Source organism: Apodemus sylvaticus, chromosome X (genome assembly GCF_947179515.1).
Source record: "Apodemus sylvaticus chromosome X, mApoSyl1.1, whole genome shotgun sequence".
Taxonomy (NCBI): Eukaryota; Metazoa; Chordata; class Mammalia; order Rodentia; family Muridae; genus Apodemus; species Apodemus sylvaticus.
In genome coordinates this window covers 133599353-133618776 of record NC_067495.1, presented here as the reverse complement: position 1 = coordinate 133618776, position 19424 = coordinate 133599353, and positions in this window count along the sequence as shown.

Below are 19424 nucleotides of genomic sequence, written 5' to 3'. Positions count from 1 at the left end.
TTACCTCACTTAGTATGATGTTCTCTAGCTCCATCCATTTGCCTAAGAATTTCATGAATTCATTGTTTCTAATGGCTGAATAGTACTCCATTGTGTAGATATACCACATTTTTTGCATCCACTCTTCTGTTGAGGGATACCTGGGTTCTTTCCAACTTCTGGCAATTATAAATAGGGCTGCTATGAACATAGTAGAGCATGTATCCTTATTACATGGTGGGGAATCCTCTGGGTATATGCCCAGGAGTCAGCCAGTGTTCTTAACGGCTGAGCCATCTCTCCAGCCCCACACAGGAGTCCTTGCTCATGCTATTGCAGGTTGAAGCCTGAGACTGGCATCCAGATGTGCCCCTCATTCTTATCTCCACCTTATCATTATTACTATTATGATATGTTGTCATTATTTTAAATAAAATTCACTTTTAAAGATTTATTTATTTACTTACTTATTTTGTTTTTCCAGCCAGGGTTTCTCCATGTAGCTCTGGCTATCCTAGAACTCTCTCTAGATTAGTCTACCTTGGAACTCAAATTTTCCCACCTCAAGTGCTGGAATTAAAGGCCTGAATTAAAGGCCTATCACTGTGTGATGATTTGTTTTATTTTAAATTATGTGCATTAATATGTGCATATGAGTAGTGGTGCTAGAGTTGCAGATAATTTTGAGCAACCTCATGTTGGTGTGGAGAATTAAACTTGGAGCCTTTGAAAGAGTAGGTCACTTTTCTGACTACTTGAGCCATCTCTCTATCACATAGCATTATTTAAGATTTATTTCTTGTATGTGCATTTGTGTTTGGCCTATATATACATCTGTGTACCACATGTGTGCCTGGAGCTTGGAAATGATAGAATTATTATGATGATGATGATGATGATGATGAATGTGTGCATGGTGAGTGAATGTGTGTTTAGCACAGTGTGCATGTGGCTAGTGTGTGTATGTGTGTGTGAACCATGGTGTGCATGTGAAAGTTAGGTGAGTTTGTATGTGTGTGGTGTACATATGTATGTTGTGCATGTTCTAGTGTATAATGTGTGTGTTTGTACCATGGTTTGCATGTGGAAGTTAGATGTGTGTGTGTGTGTGTACCATGATGTACATGAGGAGGTTAGATAAATGTGAGTGTGTGTACATGGTATGTGCATGTGGCTGGTGTTCATATGTGTGCGTATACCATGGTGTGCATATGGAAGTTAGGTGTGTGTGTGTGTGTGTGTATATACTATGGTGTGCATATGGAAGTTAGGTGTGTGTGTGTGTGTGTGTGTATACCATGGTGTGCATATGGAAGTTAGGTGTGTGTGTGTGTGTGTGTGTGCATGTGGAGGTTAGATGAATGACTGTGTGTGTGTGTGTGTGTGTGTGCATGTGGAGGTTAGATGAATGACTGTGTGTGTGTGTGTGTGTGGTGTACATGTGCCTGGTGTGTGTGTGTGTGTGTGTGTGCATAGTGTATGTGTGTGCTTGGTATGTGTGTATGTATGTATGTCTGTGTATACCATGGTGTGCATGTGCAGGTTAGGTGTGTGTGTACCATAGTGTGCATATGGAAGTTAGGTGTGTGTGTGTGTGTGTGTGTGTGTGTGTGTGTGTGTGAGAGAGAGAGAGAGAGAGAGAGAGAGAGAGAGAGAGAAAGCATAGTGCATGCTTGTGGAGATTAGAGAACAACTTTCCCTTGGGTTCAAGTGATTAAACTCAGTTAACTTGGGAAGCACCTCCCTGTCCCTCCTTCTCAGCTCTGGACAAGATCTTTCACTGAGACTGGCCCTTGTTGGGCTGGACTAGCCAGCCAGCCCCATGGCCCACTGTTTGCTGTTCAGTCAAGGCAGAGGGGTGCAGTCATAGGCAGCCTTTCTTTTTTCTTTCTTTCTTTCTTTTTTTTGTTTTTGTTTGTTTGTTTGTTTGGTTTGGGTTGGGTTGGTTTGGTTTTTTGGATTTGGTTTTTTCAAGACAGGGTTTCTCTGTGTAGCCCTGGCTGTTCTGGAACTCACTCTGTAGACCAGGCTGGCCTCGAACTCAGAAATCCTCCTGGCTCTGCCTCCTAAGTGCTGGGATTACAGGCGTGCGCCACCACTGCCTGGCACATAGGCAGCCTTTCTTAACATGGATGCTGGCACACTGAACTCAGGAGCTTATGTTGGCACAGCAGGCGCTTTACCCATGGAGCCACTTCTTCAGGACCACCAAGCCCTTTGCCCGTTGTTTTCTTAAGTTATAGTCCAGGGAAATGGAGCGAGGTTTCATCACACATGTTGGGCAAATGCATTCCTACACTACCACAGAATGGCCCCGCCCTGAAGTCATATCTCCTCAGGAGGTTGACTCTTGCTTCTAGTCTACTGGGGAATGGTTATGCATATTGGCTGGAAGTGTTCCTAATGACAGCCTTAGTGCCACCAGTGCAAGCGTCAGCACAGTGGAAAAGGCAAGGAGTATTTTACTATCCTACTATTAGCTTCCACCTTGTATACCACTACATGCCAATCAGGAAATGTCAGGGCTCCATAGGCCACCCTTTGATAATTGCTACACTATTCTGTAGCCATAAATGTTTCAGCGTTGAAGTCAAATGATTAATAGCTCAAATACATCCAATGGCACACACACTCATGACTCTTGTGAATATATGACTATCTAAAAGCAGAAAAACAAGGGTGAGCGAGCTAGCTCAGTAGGGAAATGTGTCCACTGCCAAGCCTTGCAGCCTGAGTTCAATCCTTGAGACTCCACAGTGGAAGGAGAGAACCAACTCCTACAAATTGTCCTCTCCACCCATAGCACTGCAATTCCACACCCACAAAAAATGGATTCAAAATGCTTTTAAAGTGTCAAAGTTGGACTGAAGAGGTGGCTCAGCGGTTAACAGCACTGGCTGCTCTTCTGAAGGTCCTGAGTTCAAATCCCAGCAGCCACATGGTGGCTCACAACCATCCTTAATGAGATCTGACGCCCTCTTCTGGAGTGTCTGAAGACAGCTACAGTGCACTTACATATAATAAATAATAAATCTTTAAAAAAATAAAAAATAAATTGTCAAGATGAAATTTAGTAAGTTTTTTCTACTCAAAATGTTTGTCTCTGCTTTTGCTGAGATATCTTCATAATCTTTAATAACATCCAATGCTTTCATTTCCCCTTTTCCTTCCTTCATCGACTCTCTCTTCCAAAATAGTTCCTCTTCCCCTTCCACATCTTTACAAACTCTAGGTTGTGCCCATGACAGAAAGCATGACATGTTTGTGTATCGTGGTGTGCCACCGCTGCCAGGTTTCTTGATTCTTTCATTTGTTTGTGAGCACTAGGCTATTCTACATCACAGTGACTGCGAATAGTGTTATGGCAAACATAGGTGCACAGTTATTACCTATGCTGAGTTGCAGATTTTTTTCCAGGTCTAAACCTAGGAATGCTAGGGATTAAAGGCTAATGGGTTTTTTTTTTTCTTGATGGCAACTATTCTGACTAGGTTGAGATGGAATCTCAATGTAGTTTTGCTTCACATATCCCAGATAAATAAAAATACTGAATATTTTCCCTACGTATTTATTAGTCATTTTTACTATTTTAAGATCTTTGTCCGGGCTGGAGAGGTGGCTCAGCAGTTAAGTGCACCTACTGCTCTTCCAAAGGTCCTGAGTTCAATCCCAGCAACCACATGGTGGCTTACAACCATCTGTAATGAGATCTGATGCCCTCTTCTGGAGTGTCTGAAGACAGTTACATATAATAAATGTTTACTTACATATAATAAAATAAATAAATCTTTAAAAAAAGATCTTTGCTCGATTTCTTTCCTCATTTATTAATTGGAGAATATGTTCCTTTGGTACTGAATTTTTGCACATACATAAATAGACACACACACATATTAGATATCAATAGTTTGTGTTCTATAGTTTACAAGGTTCATTCTGTTAATTTTTCTTTGCTTTGTTTAAAATTTGATGTTTGTTTGATGTTATACTGTTTGCCAATTCTTGCTATCCTTTCCTGTGCTACTGTAGCCCTACTCAGAATCTGCTTTTCTATGTCTGTACCTTGCTTGAAGTGTTGTTGTCTTTGTGCTCACCTCTAAACATTTTATAGTTTTTAGGTTTGACATTTTTTAAGCTCTATTTTGAATTGATTCCAAAATAAGATCTTAAGGCAAATAACTCACAACCAGAGAAATATAGAACTTTAAAATGATAGTTAGCCAGTCAAGTTGAATTATGCCACAGCACAGTGTTTATGTTTGGCTAGCGAAGTTAATCTCTCAAATTGCAAGAAACCGGCCTCTATGGTTGTATGTCATAGATTGCAAGCCCATCTTTGACTGCCCATTTCATTATCTAGAAGGTGCTATAGGAACTGAATGAGATCTAGTATACAATGCATAGGAATACTGTTGGGAATGGTGTGGCATTTTTTTTAGTTCAAGTACTCTGTAGGCAGAGGCAGGAGGATCTCTGTGAACTCAAGGTCACCTTGGTCTATATATTGAGCTCCAGGCCATCCAAGGCTGAAGAATGAAGCCCTGACTCAAAAACATAGGCATAAGAATTTTGAATACAGCTGGAATTGGTGCTGCACATCTTTAATCCCAGCACTGAGGAGGCATATATAGGTGGATCTTTGTGAGTTCTGGGCCAGCCTGGTCTGCATAGTGAGTTCCAGGACATCCAGGGCTATGTAAAGAAACACGGCATGCCCCCGTAATAGAATGTGTTTGTTGTTAGTCTAAGGTCTGATCTCATTCATTTATGGTCTCATTGTTTTCTATGACATAAAGTAACCAAAATTTGTCCTGATCTAATAGCTCTGAAAATTCTGGAAGATAGGGGACATGGGGTTAGTGCATTCCAGTGTTGAAAATATTAAAGCAATAGGGTACTTTCCGGTAGGTGATAGTCTAAGTTGCAACCTTGACAATGCAGGCCTTTTGGACTGTATAAGTATTTAATGTGTGTGAGTACTGAGTACTGTAGGGTGCTTAGCAGTATGTCTGATCTCTACCCCTACCCACTGTATGCTAGTCTCCTCTTCATCCCCAGAACATAGTATGAAAAATGTCTTCATGCATCTGTGAAGTATGGCCAAGTGAACAAGTGCTCCCACTTAAAAATTACTGAACAAGGCACATAAGAAAAGTCCTTCACGATGGACCGAATACTAAAGTAAGAAAGTTGTATGATAGCCGGGCAGTGGTGGCGCACGCCTGTAATCCCAGCACTTGGGAGGCAGAGGCAGGCAGATTTCTGAGTTCGAGGCCAGCCTGGTCTTCAAAGTGAGTTCCAGGACAGCCAGGGCTACACAGAGAAACCCTGTCTCAAAAAAACGAAAGAAAGGGGGCTGGAGAGATGGCTCAGTGGTTAAGAGCACTGGATGCTCTTCCAGAGGTCTTGAGTTCATAATCCCAGCAACCACATGGTGGCTCACAATCATCTGTAATGAGATCTGACGCTCTCTTCTGAGGTGCTGAAGACAGCAACAGTGTACTTACATATAATAATAAATAAACCTTTAAAAAAAAAACAAAAGAAAGAAAGAAAGAAAGAAAGAAAGAAAGAAAGAAAGAAAGAAAGAAAGAAAGAAAGAAAGAAAGTTGTATGAGAAAGGTATCTGGATATTTAAAAGCTTTCAATGGAAATAATAAAAACACCTATCATTTAGAAAAGATTGTTCTTTTCAAACAATCCAAGGAAAAGAATATTCAAGAAGGTTAAGTTTCACACCAACAGAAGAGCAGGCCTAGGGTTAGTATTTCACTTAATTGAGTCCCAAGTTTCTAAACTACCACAGTGTACTGGCTGGTTTTGTGTGTCAACTTGACACAGGGTGGAGTTATCACAGAGAAAGTAGCTTCAGTTGGGGAAGTTCCTCCATGAGATCCAGCTGTGAGACAGTTTCTCAATTAGTGATCAAGTGGGGAGGGCCCCTTGTGTGTGGTACCATCCATGGGCTGGTGCTCTTGGGTTCTATAAGAGAGCAAGCTGAGCAAGCCAGGAGAAGCAAGCCAGTAAGAAACATCCCTCCATGGCCTCTACATCAGCTCCTGCTTCCAACCCTGCTTGAGTTCCAGTCCTGACTTCATTTGGTGATGAACAGCAATGTAGAAAGTGTAAGCTAAACAAACCCTTTCCTCCCTAACTTGCTTCTTGGTCATGATGTTTGGGCAGGAATAGAAACTCTGACTAAGACACACAGTATTGGTTTTATTCAAGATGAAGCTTCCTCTGTGGGGTATTAATATATGTCACCCATTGTGATGGTTAAATTCATCAACTTGACTGGATTTACAATCAACATGGAAACACCTTTGGATATGTCTATTACGGCATTTTCAGGTTGATCTCAGTGGTTCTTAACTTGTGGGTTGTGACCCCTTTGTGGGTCAAAGGACCCTTTCACAGGGGTCACCTAAGACCATCAGAAAACACAGATTTCGCATTATGATTTATACCAGTAGCAAAATTATAGTTATGAACTGTCCATAAAATAATTTAAGATTGGGGGTCACCACAGCATGAGTAACAGTATTTAGGGGTGGCAGCATTAGGAAGGTTGAGAAGCAGTGGTTAACTGAAGAGGGCCGATTCCCTCTGAATGTTAGTAGCAGCTTCCTGTGGGTTGGGTCCCGGGCTGAATAAAATTGAGAAAGAAAGCTGAATAACGGCTTTCTTCTCCTTGTGCTCCTGAGTGTGGTTGAAAGGGACATAGCATCCTGAAGCTCCTGCTGTCTTAACTTCACCACCACGATGGACTATATACTGTGAGCCCTAAGAAACCATCCTTTCCTTGCCTTCCTCCCAGCCCCCGCCCCACCCCCACCCCTACCCCTGTATTTTGCCACAGTAGAGTCAAGTAGCTCATACACCCACTGTGGAAACTTGTTTAGTGATCCTACTAGGATAACTGACTTAAGCTTAATTTTAGATGACTTATTCACCAAGTTCATGGAATAGCCTTGGGGGTAAATTGAAGTATCACTTTGATGAATTACAGTGTGCAAGATCAAAGAGCCATTTATTTAAGGCCTAGGGGTTCTAGAAGCTGTGGCAGGCACTAGGCAGGCAGCCCTAGGAAGGGCTTTGATGCCCCCACTGATGCCTTTTCAAGGAAAAAAGCACAGGAGCTGGTCTGTCAAAGCCTCTGGTCAATTTGAGGAGAAAAATCTTTAAGAGGAATGGTAAGTGTGTACTCGAACAGGTGCTTTGCGTGACATCTGTCATAACCTATCAGAGTTAATGAAATCAGTGTGGGCCATGGACAGCATTTAGTGAACACAAATCACAGTAGGAAAGCATCAGGGATAGCACACGGACGTACAACAGGATGAGCTACATAACCTTCAGTGAAAAATGGAGTTGGGAGGCTCCTTGATCAAAAAACAGGATAAAGGGGTTGTTCAAAGGTATGTAACCCTAAAGCATTCCCCTTCCCCCTCTCATTTTTTTTTTTTTTTTTTTTTTTGGCTTGCTATGGAATTGTTTGCTGTTGCCTATCACACTGAGTAAAATACTTAAGGTTTTATTAGTATGATTTTTCACCATTCTTCTCTATGTTGTACAAGGCTTGTTTAAAATGCAAATCATATAGACCCTCAAAACAACTCCCACTCTTGGTTGCTCATATGGCAGCCATAGGATCTTTGGCTTCTTTCTCCTCAGCGGGCATTCTAGTGGTGAGAAGTCTGTGCTGAGCTTTCTGGTAAGTACCTAAGGATGAAAACGGAAGGCTGCACTGTCCTTTCCTTCGCTTCTATGCCATCATTTGCAGCATACAGGGGTCCTTTGTTCCGTGAACCCCTGCCCCCAGTGGATGCCTGACACCTAGGAGACTATTGAACCCTATGCACACATTGCCTTTTCTATTCATACACACCTGCAATAAAGTTGAATTCATAAAATAGGCAACATAAGAGATTAGGAGGTAATAAAATAGAACTTGAGTTCTAAAATATGCGCTTATATAGTTGTAAGGATCATTACTCTCATATTTTGCATTCCTGTGAAGAAAAGTAAGGGCTTCATCACATTAGCTCAGTACTTCTATAAGGGTAGATCTGATGATCTCAAAGGTTACTAAGTGACCAGTATGCAGGTAACTAGACAAAGGAATGATTTACATTCCAGAAGGACCAAGAAGATTAATGCAAGATTTTGTCCCATGACTTGAGGTGGCACATAGTTTAAAACTAATGAGCTGGCAGGCAGTGGTGGTGCAAGCCTGTAATCCTGGCACTTGGGAGGCAGAGGCAGGTGGATTTCTGAGTTCCAGGTCAGCCTGGTCTACAGAGTGAGTTCCAGGACAGCTAGGACTACACAGAGAAACCCTGTCTCAAAAAACAAACAAACAAACAAACAAACAAACAAAGCCTGACGAGCCATTTATTTCTACACTTTAGTAACTGAAGCTGCCACTGCCCTAATTGGATGGGTTTCCTTAGTTCTCATGGTGCTTGGAACTTGGCAGCATGCCTCCTGCTTTGGGAACAAGCTCTAGCTCCAAAGGAAATTGTGCCCTTTTCAGTGAGTCACCATGGCCACCGTGCTCTGTCCACCTCACTAACTTGTACCTGGGACTTGCTGACCTTGTACTTATTCCCCTTCAGCTATGCTGGCCTCACAAGTATTGTAGGTCTACTGCAGTTCTGCACTCTTAGAGCATTGCAAGCGCTGTCTATAAATGAAGCTGGGACAAAGGGGCAGCTATGTCCACATTGGCTGTCTCCTCTGTTCCGTGCTCACTCGGCTGTTGCCTGTGACTCCAATTCTAAAAGGTGAGCTTAGAAATGAAATTACTGGGAAGGTCTAACAGTAACAGTCGGGCACTAAATCACACCCCAGTGAGCTAGCTGGTAGGAAGGTGACCCTGATAATAACATATCATCTGGGAGCATTTTACCTGAGGTTTAGGGGTACATAATCTGAATATATTTGGAGTTGTCATCAAAGTCTGAGAGTTCCTGTTCTCAGAGAAAGCCACGCTTCTCCCTTGCAAAAGGATGGGGCCACCTATGTGCTGTGATTATAAAAAGATAAAGAGATAAAGAATCTGTTCTATGGGGGTGTGGTGAGGTGTGGGGGAAGGGGGTGCCTCAGTGGGCCCATGCCGAGGCATCCCTTCCCCCTCAGGGACCAGCCACATGATGGTATAGTACAGAATAGAGTTTATTCAGAGAACAGGGAGGGGAGTTAAGAGGGTAGGAGAGGCAGAGAAAGGCAGAGAGACAGAGAGTGGAGAAAAGCAGAGGCTGGCCATGAACACGTGGAGAGAGGGGGAAGAAAAAGGGCAGAGACAGGGAGCAAGAGGGCAAGAGAGAGGCAAGCAGGGGGAGTAAGAGAGAGAGGAGGAGGGGGCAAGCAGCCCCTTCTATAGTGGGCCACGCCTACTGTTGCCAGGTAACTGTGGGGTGGAGCTTAAACAGAATTCTAACACTATGGACAGGGCAAAGTGATTGAGGTCAAACTGGACTGAAGATGTTCGCCTCAGGATGTTTTAAGTTCTGTCTCTGTTCTCCCTCAAACCCTGCATCTTACATGGCAAGTGGGACAAAACAGACCACGGTCCCTTATTTTTTTCTAAAACAGAAAACGCATGTCTTATCTCAATGCCTTTGTCTCTAAATTTTCGAAAGGAAAGGAGGAGAGTTCCTTCATCCCGTATTCCGTGTAGGCCACTTTACTAGGTTACGAGAGTATGTAGAAATTCAGCCTCTTCTCTGACAAGTCTTTGTAATTGCATCCTTTGTTTGGCTGTCTTGTCAGCAGCGCCCCGAGCAGCAGGTGGGCTTCAAGGAGCCAGAGAAATGATCCCAAACCACTTTTCGATTAACATAATAAGCCTTAAACTTATGTTTTCTTTTAAGTTATAAAATTTGTACAGGTTTCACAGAGATCTAGGGGCATACAGAGAATTATACAGAAAAAAATAGTCCATTTCCTGTAACTCCATCACAAACACTGTATGTGTTTTCTTTCATTCATTTTACATGTAGGAGTATATTAATTCAGTGTGAGATTCACCCTCTGTCTATTAGACAGTACCGCACATGCACAGACAAAAGCCAGTCTGTCTGTCACACAGATACATTCAACACACATGTACTTTAGACAAAATAATTGTCATTGGTCAACGTACATCAGCTCTCCCCTGTATGTAGAAAATATCTTCTCTGATTAGATTATCTTTTAGAAAAGTTTATTTCCAAACATTTTATTTGATGTCTGAGGTTTTTGCATATATATTACTCAGACATCTGTTATTTATAGTTAAGTTTGTGTGAATATATTATACATACATATACACACATAATACCTGGGTGCATAGTTCCATAGAAGTCAGTTCTCTTAACCACAAACCATCTTTCCAGGTTCTAAAAGAGATTCTTTTTTTTCTTTTTTCTTTTTTTCTTTTTTCTTTTTTCTTTTTCTTTTTCTTTTTTCTTTTTCTTTTTCTTTTTTCTTTTTCTTTTTTTTTCTTTTTTCTTTTTTTTTTTGATTTGTTTTTTTTTCCAGACAGGGTTTCTCTGTATAGCCCTGGCTGTCCTGGAACTCACTCTGTAGACCAGGCTGGCCTCGAACTCAGAAATCCGCCTGCTTGTACCTTTCAGAGTTCTGGGATCACAGGTGTGTGCCACCACCGCCCAGCTTAAACAAGATTCTTACTCCACATTTTATCTTTGTGATTACACCATACACTCTCCACAACTAGGAAGTAGAGAAATGTGAAGATGCTGTCCTGTAGCTAGCTAGCACCAGCCCTTCGTCAAAATATCCCAGGCAAAAGTCAGAACCACAGCACCTAGGAGGCCCACACTGGAGACCCACAAGTCTGCATTCAGCCTGAGCTACATGGTAAATTCCAGGCCAGCCTGAGCTACATGGTGAATTCCAGGCCAGCCTGAGCTACATGGTGAATTCCAGGCCAGCCTGAGCTACATGGCAAGATCCTGTGCTTGTCTCACTGTCTGACTGTTGCTCTCTCCACAACGTGTTCTCTTCCCTTCTCCCTTCCATTTCTCTGTCACCTTCTGGTCCCCCTTCATCCCGTTCCCCACAGACACACAGTATACAAACTGTAAGTGCAATGTGTGTTGTGTTAACTCGATGTAACTTTCACAACCTTCTCTATGTAACGTGGAACCTTCTGGATCCAGACAGTAAGAAGTTCTCTGCTCTTTAGGCCTTCCTAGATGAACCTCCCTTGGCCTCTAAGCCAGTTTCAAGGATGTCTTTTGGTTCACAGTTGGAGGGTCCAGCCCATCACAGTGGCAACAGCATCTTCAGTGAAGCCTTCATATTAATACTGCCATTCAGGTGGTGAACACAGAACGATCAGAAGTTCCAGGTGGCCCCAGCTATATAAGCCCTTATAGATTTGTCTTGGCTACATGATGCCCCATGTCAAAAAAATGTAAGCTAAGAGATTTATAATTAACTTCTATTTGTCCCCAGACTGGTGCAGCACAACACAGTCCCCACCCCCAAATGACTTAGGTATATTCATGCTAACAAATACAATGAGAACATATTTTTGAGATACTGACATAGTAGATAGCTCCAGCCAGTGAGCTGCATTTTGCAGTAGTCCTGGTAAAATGCATATCTCTCAAGAGCCCATCTTAGCCAGCTCTAAGCCTGTATAGCACCACCCAGTGTTGAAGCAGCGAAGGTAGCTATAGGCTCCCGAAGCACAAGGCATTAAAGCTGACTCTAGCAAAGTTCTGTTTTTGTATACCCCGCCATTGCCCTTTTACTGCGGTGATTAGTCACTTCAGCAAACCTTATCTGATCATGGAAAAGATGGCTTCTTTTATTTCAGTCTGACGCAGTGCAGCCAAATGGTGGCTCACTGCCAGATAGAGTCGCTTCAGCTAAATGGGACTGAGCCTCAGAGAACAGGTCTCATTAGCTCTCACTTCCTCCATTGGCTCTTATATTCTTTCTGTCTTCTTTTTCCACCGTGATTATCTTTGCCTACCAAGAACAGAACACTGAGGTGCTATTACCTGAGGACAGGACAGTCCTCTGATGGCAGATATAGTACTCAAGAGTGCATGACCCCAGCTATGAAGTAGTGAGCCTTTACCTGAGTCAGAGCATCCAGTCTCTGCACCTGAGGTATGAGCAGGCCACAGAGATAACACTTATGCCCATACCCAGGACAAGGACTTTCCAAAGCTGACAGTTTTGCAGGGCAAGCAGGCCAGGTATCACAGACAGAGCCAGACAAGAAAGGCCTCCTGAAAGTGCAGGTGTGGGTCCACTTGAATGGTAAATGTTGCCATCAGTGGATCCCTGTATCTGCTAATAGGTCATATGTTCCCATTTGCGAGACAGAGGCAACGCATTTGTGCTGTATGTCCCAGAAGCCAGTCAATACCCAGTAGATATTCTTGAGTGGAATATATATAAATGGCTCACTATGGAGGACACAGCTGTCCATTAGAAAACCCCTCTTCTTTTCTTGCATTATTCCCTCTTGATATCCACCTATGGCTCTTCAAGGCACATTGCATTGGCGGGCAGGGCGGTGGTGGTGGTAGTGGTGGTAGTTGTCATGGTTTAGAATGTCACTCTGGGGTCCACTGAAGACCAGGTGATCTGTAATTAGATCTATCAAATGCAGGTCTATCTACATTTAAATGTAGAGCTTATTGTAGTCCTACATGGTTCTCACCTGCAATCTACCCCAACCCAGTCGAGGAGGGAGTAGGAACCCACGAGGTCTTCAGCTTCCAGTGTGGGAGGAGTCTCTAGGTCTAACCTGCACCTCTGTATCTTCCACAACCTTGGCTGTTTTGGTCCTCACAGGTGTTCTATCAATGGTATCTTCACACACTTGTGACCCAAGTCTTGGCCCAATTTCTTCTGCACTGTATACATAAACTCGTCTCTCTTCCTCACACAATAAAATATGCTAAAACCCAGCTGGAACAACATAGCAAAAGACACTGTCAGTTTCTTAAAACAGCGTTGACTACAAACTCCATTTCTGAAGGAAATCTGACCTGTTCAGACATGGCAAAACCATACTTTTAGGAGAAATTTGTTTCAGGCCTTAGGACAGGCTTTACTGTCATTCAGATTTTATAAAGTCTGTTTTGAGCTGGGCAGTGGTGGCGCACTCCTTTAATCCCAGCACTCCAGAGGCAGGCTCAGGTGGCTCTCAGAGTTTGAGGCCAGCCTGGTCTACAGAGTGAGTTCCAGGACAGCCAGGGCTACACAGAGAAACCCTGTCTCGAAAAGCCAAGGAACCAACCAACCAACCAAAACAAAGCAGAAAGCTCTTTTGCACTTTACTCTGTGCTCCTGTGAGGCTAAGAGCTAAGGCGTGTCAGGTTCTGTGAGAGCTAGCCAACAGAAGCAAACTCTCAAGCCGCCTTCAACACTAAAACTGGGTTTTTTTTTTTCCTTTTGGTCTTTTCTTTTTCTTTTTTTATTGGATATTTTCCTTTATTTACATTTATTCACATTTCAAATGTTTTCCCCTTTCCAGGTCTCCCCTTCTGAAACCTCTTCCATCCCCCCTCCCCCTGCCTTATGACGGTGCTCCCCCATCCGCCCACCCACTTTTTGAGTTACAAACAAAAAGTGAAGAAGGGGGAGACATAAATCAGAAGAACCACAAATCTTTATATACTAATCCTAAATCTAAAGTTTACAGTCCAAAAGACATTTATTCTCTCAAAGAACTGGAGGAGGCGGGGACGCGGTGCAAACTGCAATTTTGCCCTGGAACTGTGATGGAAACTGTGATGCTCTGGAACTGTGATGGAAAGAGTAACAAAGAATCCAGAGGCTGCAGAGTGCTCAGCGGCTAACAATGCTGCTCTTGCAGAGGACCGAGGTCCTGCCCCCAGCACTACATGGCAGCTCACAAAAACTTACAACTCCATTTCCAGGGAATTCAACACCCCTTTACTGACCTCCACAGGCACCTGCGTGTTGTGCACATAAATCCATTCAGGTACACACATGTATGCATAAATAAAAAATAAATTAGGGTTATACAGATAGCTCAGACGTTAAGAGCACCGACTGTTCTTCTAGTAAACTGGAGTTCAGTTCCCACCGGCCAAGTTAGATGACTTACAAGTTAGACGTGCTAACTCCAGCTTCAAGGGCTATGGCGCCCTCTTCTGGTCAATACAGGTACTGCATTCATGTAGCCTAAACAGGCATATGTGTTTACATAATTTAATAAGAAATTTAAAAATAGAAAGGAAAACCCCAGTGTCATGGGCTGGAATTCGACGAGTGTTGGAAGATGGGGTGACATGGAGAAACACTTGGCCTTTCCAACATGCTCCCCATTTTTACCGTCCCTCCTACTTAGAGTTTCTCAGGGAAGACAGTATTCACATATACTCTTTAGAGACAGAATATTCCCTAATGACCAGAGTTTCCAAAATATGAGCATTTCCACTGTCTTCAACAGCACGCTGGACATCAGTGCAGGCTGATCTTTCTCTGATCTAAGGAGATGCTGTCTGAGATTCTCTTGTTCCGTGATTACTGTCCCATAGTAGGGCTGCTGACTACTGGGCAACCCTTCCCTTCCCTTCCCACCAGCTCATTTTCCCATATGGGTGCAGAACCCATCCAGTCAGAACCTGTATCTTGCCCTCTCATTCATCGAGTTCACGCCATGTCGGAGGCTAGCTTGGACGATGATACATGTGCATCCTTTTCTGACTGGAGTTTTAGCCAGAGCTCCTCTGAAAAGAGGGCAATGACCCACCCAGTTCCCACTGCATATTTTACTACCCAAAGTAACAGGCACTGAACTGACATACAGTGCTCCTGCAACCCCAGCCTGTGTGAGATGCCGTAAGGGATTACAATATGTCCCTAGTTTCTTAAACCACAGATAACAAAACTATCTGGCGATCACGTAACTGAATGAGTTCCTGGGAGTCGGTCATGAAAACTTTGGATCTGCAAAGCCCCATAGTGGGTATAGCCTGTAGCCAGACTAACCACAAAGAAAACTCTAGAAGGGGGCTGGAGAGATGGCTCAGCATTAAAAAGCACTGACTACTCTTCTGAAGGTTCTGAGTTCAAATCCCGGCAACCACACGGTGGCTCACAACCATCTGTAATGAGATGTGATGCCCTCTTCTGGGGTGTCTGAAGACAGCTATAGTGTACTTAGATATAAAAATAAATAAATTTGTAGGCCGGAGCCCGAGAGGCGACTGGAGCAAGCAGCCTTTACTCCCGGCAACCACATGATGGCTCACAACTATCAGTACAGCTACAGTGTGCTCATATAATAAATGAAATGAATCTTTAAAAAAAAGAAAACTCTACAAGGACCACCAGAAATATAGAACCATGCACAGTTCCCACCCCTGTACTCCACTGCCAAGTATGTAGAACACTCAACGCAGAAAGAAACAGAAAAGGGCTGTGAAGTTAATACTCAAAAACAGAGCCTGTACTACTATACTCTCTCCCTCTCCCTCCTTCTCTCTGCCTTTCTCTGCCTCTACGACCCTCTGAACTCCCATCCCCATGCCCTGAATAAACACTGTTCTATCCTATACCATCATGTGTGTGGTCCCTCCGGGGAAGGGAGGCCTCAGCATGGGCCCACTGAGACACCCCCTTCCACCTCACTGTATGGTGCCTCCACCAAACATATCCCTGATTCCTTCTTTCTTTTTTTTATAAAACACAAAGTAGTTCCAAAAAGCAAAAGTTTACTTTCACCAGTAGTGTTTTTATTGGTTATTTGGGGGTTTTACATAATGCACCCCAATCACATTCACTTCCTAGTCTTCCCAGGTCTGACCCCCACTCTTGTGATCTCCTTCGCCCCACCCATGAAGAAAAGAAGAAGAAAGAAAACTAAGGCCAATTTGTATTGCTCAACAACGTCAAACCAATCAGGCAAATACACCCAGGTTGGGGGGCCTTGTTGTGATCATAAAAAGGAAAAGTGACATAAGAATATGTTCTATGGGGGTGTGGAGGAAGGGTGTGGCTCATCAGGCCCATGCCAAGGCATCCCTCCCCCCAGAGGGAACACACCCTCAATGATATAGTGTAGAATAGAGTTTATTTAGGGCACAGGGAGGGGAGTTAAGGGGGTAGTAGAGGCAGAGAAAAGTAGAGGCCAGCCATGACCACATGGAGAGAGGGGTAAGGGGGGAAGGGAAGAGCCCAAGAGGGCAAGAGAGAATGAGAGGAGGGTAAGGGGATGAGAGACAAGAGAGAGAGGAGGGGCAAGCAGCCCCTTTTATTTTTATTTTTTAGGGTTTTTTATTGATATATTTTTTATTTACATTTCAAATGATTTCCCCTTTTCTGGGTCCCCACTCCCCACAAGTCCCATAAGCCCTCTTCCCTCCCTTTGTTCCTCCATCTACTCCTTCCCGCTTCCCTGTTCTGGAATTCCCCTATACTGTTGCACTGAGTCTTTCCAGAACCAGGGGCCACTCCTCCATTCTTTTTGGACATCATTTAATATGTGGATTATGTCTTGGGTACTCAAAGTTTCTAGGCTAATATCCACTTATTAGTGAGTGTATACCATGATTGATCTTTTGAGACTGGGTTACCTCACTTAGTATGATGTTCTCCAGCTCCATCCATTTGTCTAAGAATTTCATGAATTCATTGTTTCTAATGGCTGAATAGTACTCCATTGTATAAATATACCATATTTTTTGCATCCATTCCTCTGTTGAAGGACATCTAGGTTCTTTCCAGCTTCTGGCTACTACAAATAGGGCTGCTATGAACATAGTGGAGCATGTATCCTTATTGCATGCTGAAGAATCCTCTGGGTATATGCACAGGAGTGGTATAACAGGGTCCTCAGGAAGTGTCATGCCCAGTTTTCTGAGGAACCGCCATACTGATTTCCAAAGTGGTTGCACCATCTTGCAATCCCACCAGCAGTGGAGGAGTGTTCCTCTTTCTCCACATCCTCACCAACACCTGAAGCAATCCCACTAAAATCAGGAACTAGACAAGGCTGCCCCCTTTCTCCCTTTTATAATGGGCCAGACCTACCTGAGTTGTGGGGAGGGGCACACCTGGCTGTTGCCAGGTAACTCTGGGGTGGAGCTTAGACAGAATCCTAACAGGCCTGCTGTGGGTTTTGCTGTTGTCTGTTATTTGTTTGGTTTGAGGGACAGGGTCTCTCTACATAGCCTTGGCTGTTGTGGAACTCTCTATGTAGACCAGGCTGGCTGTGAGAGATCTACCTCCCTCTGCCTCCTGAGTCCTGGGATTACAGGCCTGCACCACCACACCTGGCCTTGCTGCTGGGCTTTTATCCCTAAGGCCAAAGGATTCTGTGTCTCACTGAGTGGTCAGAGCCTGGCCACATTCTTCAGCAGTTGGCTAACTCAAAATAGAGTAGCTGGTAAGCAAAGTGCAACTTTTAAGAATGTACAGCCTTGCCCAGGAGTGGTATAGTGGGGTCCTTTGGAAGTGTCATTCCCAGTTTTCTGAGGAACCACCAGACTGACTTCCACAGTGGTTGTACCAGCTTGCAACCCCACCAGCAGTGGAGGAGTGTTCCTCTTTCTCCACATCCATGCCAGCACCTGCTGTCTCCTGAGATTTTAATCTTAGCCATCCTGACTGGTGTGAGGTGAGATCTCAGGGTTGTTTTGATTTACATTTCCCTGATGACTAAGGATGTTGAACATTTCTTTAGGTGCTTCTCAGCCATTTGATATTCCTCAGGTGAAAATTCTTTGTTTAGGTCTGTACCCCATTTTTAAGGGGGATATTTGGCTCTCTGGAGTCTACCTTCTTGAGTTCTTTGTATATCTTGGATATAAGCCCTCTGTCGAATGTAGTATTGGTAAAGATCTTTTCCCAATTTGTTGGCTGCCATTTTGTCCTTTTGACAATGTCCTTTGCCTTGCAGAAACTTTGTAGTTTTATGAGGTCCCATTTCTCAATTCTTGATCCTGGGCATATACCCAGAGGATTCCCCAGCATGTAATAAGAACACATGCTCCAGTATGTTAATAGCAGCCCTATTTAGCTAGAAGCTGGAAAGAATCCAGATGTCCCTCAAGGGAAGAATGGATACAGAAAATGTGGTATATCTACACAATGGAGTACTATTCAGCCATTAGAAACAATGAATTCATGAAATTCTTAGGCAAATGGATGGAGCTAGAGAATATCATACTCAGTGAGGTAACCCAGACTCAAAAGGTGAATCATGGTATGCACTCACTAATAAGTGGTTATTAACCTAGAAAACTGGAATACCCAAAACATAATCCACACATCAAATGAGGTACAAGAAGAACGGAGGAGTGGCCCCTGGTTCTGGAAAGACTCAGTGCAGCAGTGTAGGGGAATTCCAGAACAGGGAAGTGGGAAGGGGTTGATTGGGGAACAGGGGGAGGGAAGAGGGCTTATGGGACTTTGGGGAGCGGGGATCCAGGAAAGGGAAACTCACTTGAAATGTAAATAAATAATATATAGAATAAAAAAAAAAGAATGTGAAGCCTTGACCATGTATTTTAATTTCAAGAAGTACTGACCCTGGCTGAATTTTAATATCTGACAAGTGGCTTCTTAACAAGCATTTGTATGGTCGCTTGTCTTATTTAACCCTTTGAAGGAAAAGATAGCATATTTCCCACAGTTCCTAATACAGAAAATAGTAAATGGACAATAGAAAACTGCTTGCAGCCACATTGAGATCAATATTCGGAATTGAGATACTTACCTCTGCTGGGTGGTGGTAGCGCATGCCTTTAATCCTAGCACTTGGGAGGCAGAGGCAAATGGATCTCTGTGAGTTCCAGGCCAGCCTGGCCTGCAGAATGAGTTCCAGGACAGCCAGAGCTACAGAGAGAAAAACAAAAACAAACACAAACCAAAACAACAAAAAGATGTTCATCTACATAGATAGCTGAGAGTGACTTCATGTGATGGGCTTGTTCCCGGGTTTCAGCACCACATAAAGGGTCATAAAAAGAGAGAGAGGGGTTTAGGGAGTGTGGCAGGGCGGTGTGGGGGAAGGGGGTGCCTAGGTGGGCCCATGCCCAGGCACCTCTTCCCCCTGAGGGACCACACACACACAGACATGGTATAGAATAGAGTTCATTCAGGGCAGAAGATGAGAGTTAGAGAGGGAGAGAGAGAGAGAGAGAGAAAGAGAGAGAGAGAGAGAGAGAGAGAGAGAGAGAGAGAGGAGGGCAAGTAGCCCTTTTATAGTGGGCCAGGTCTATGGGGCGGGGCATACCTGGCTGTTGCCAGGTAAGTGTGGGGTGGAGTTTAGACAGAATACTAACATATTTGCCATCAGCATATTTCAAATTTGATTAATATTTTCTGTGCACATAACAAAAAATAGGCAAAATGATAGATTATTCGTCCTTGGCATCTGCTATTTCATTCCACTGCCTGCTCCTTTTAATTCTATCCCTGTTGCTGTATCCACATTAATG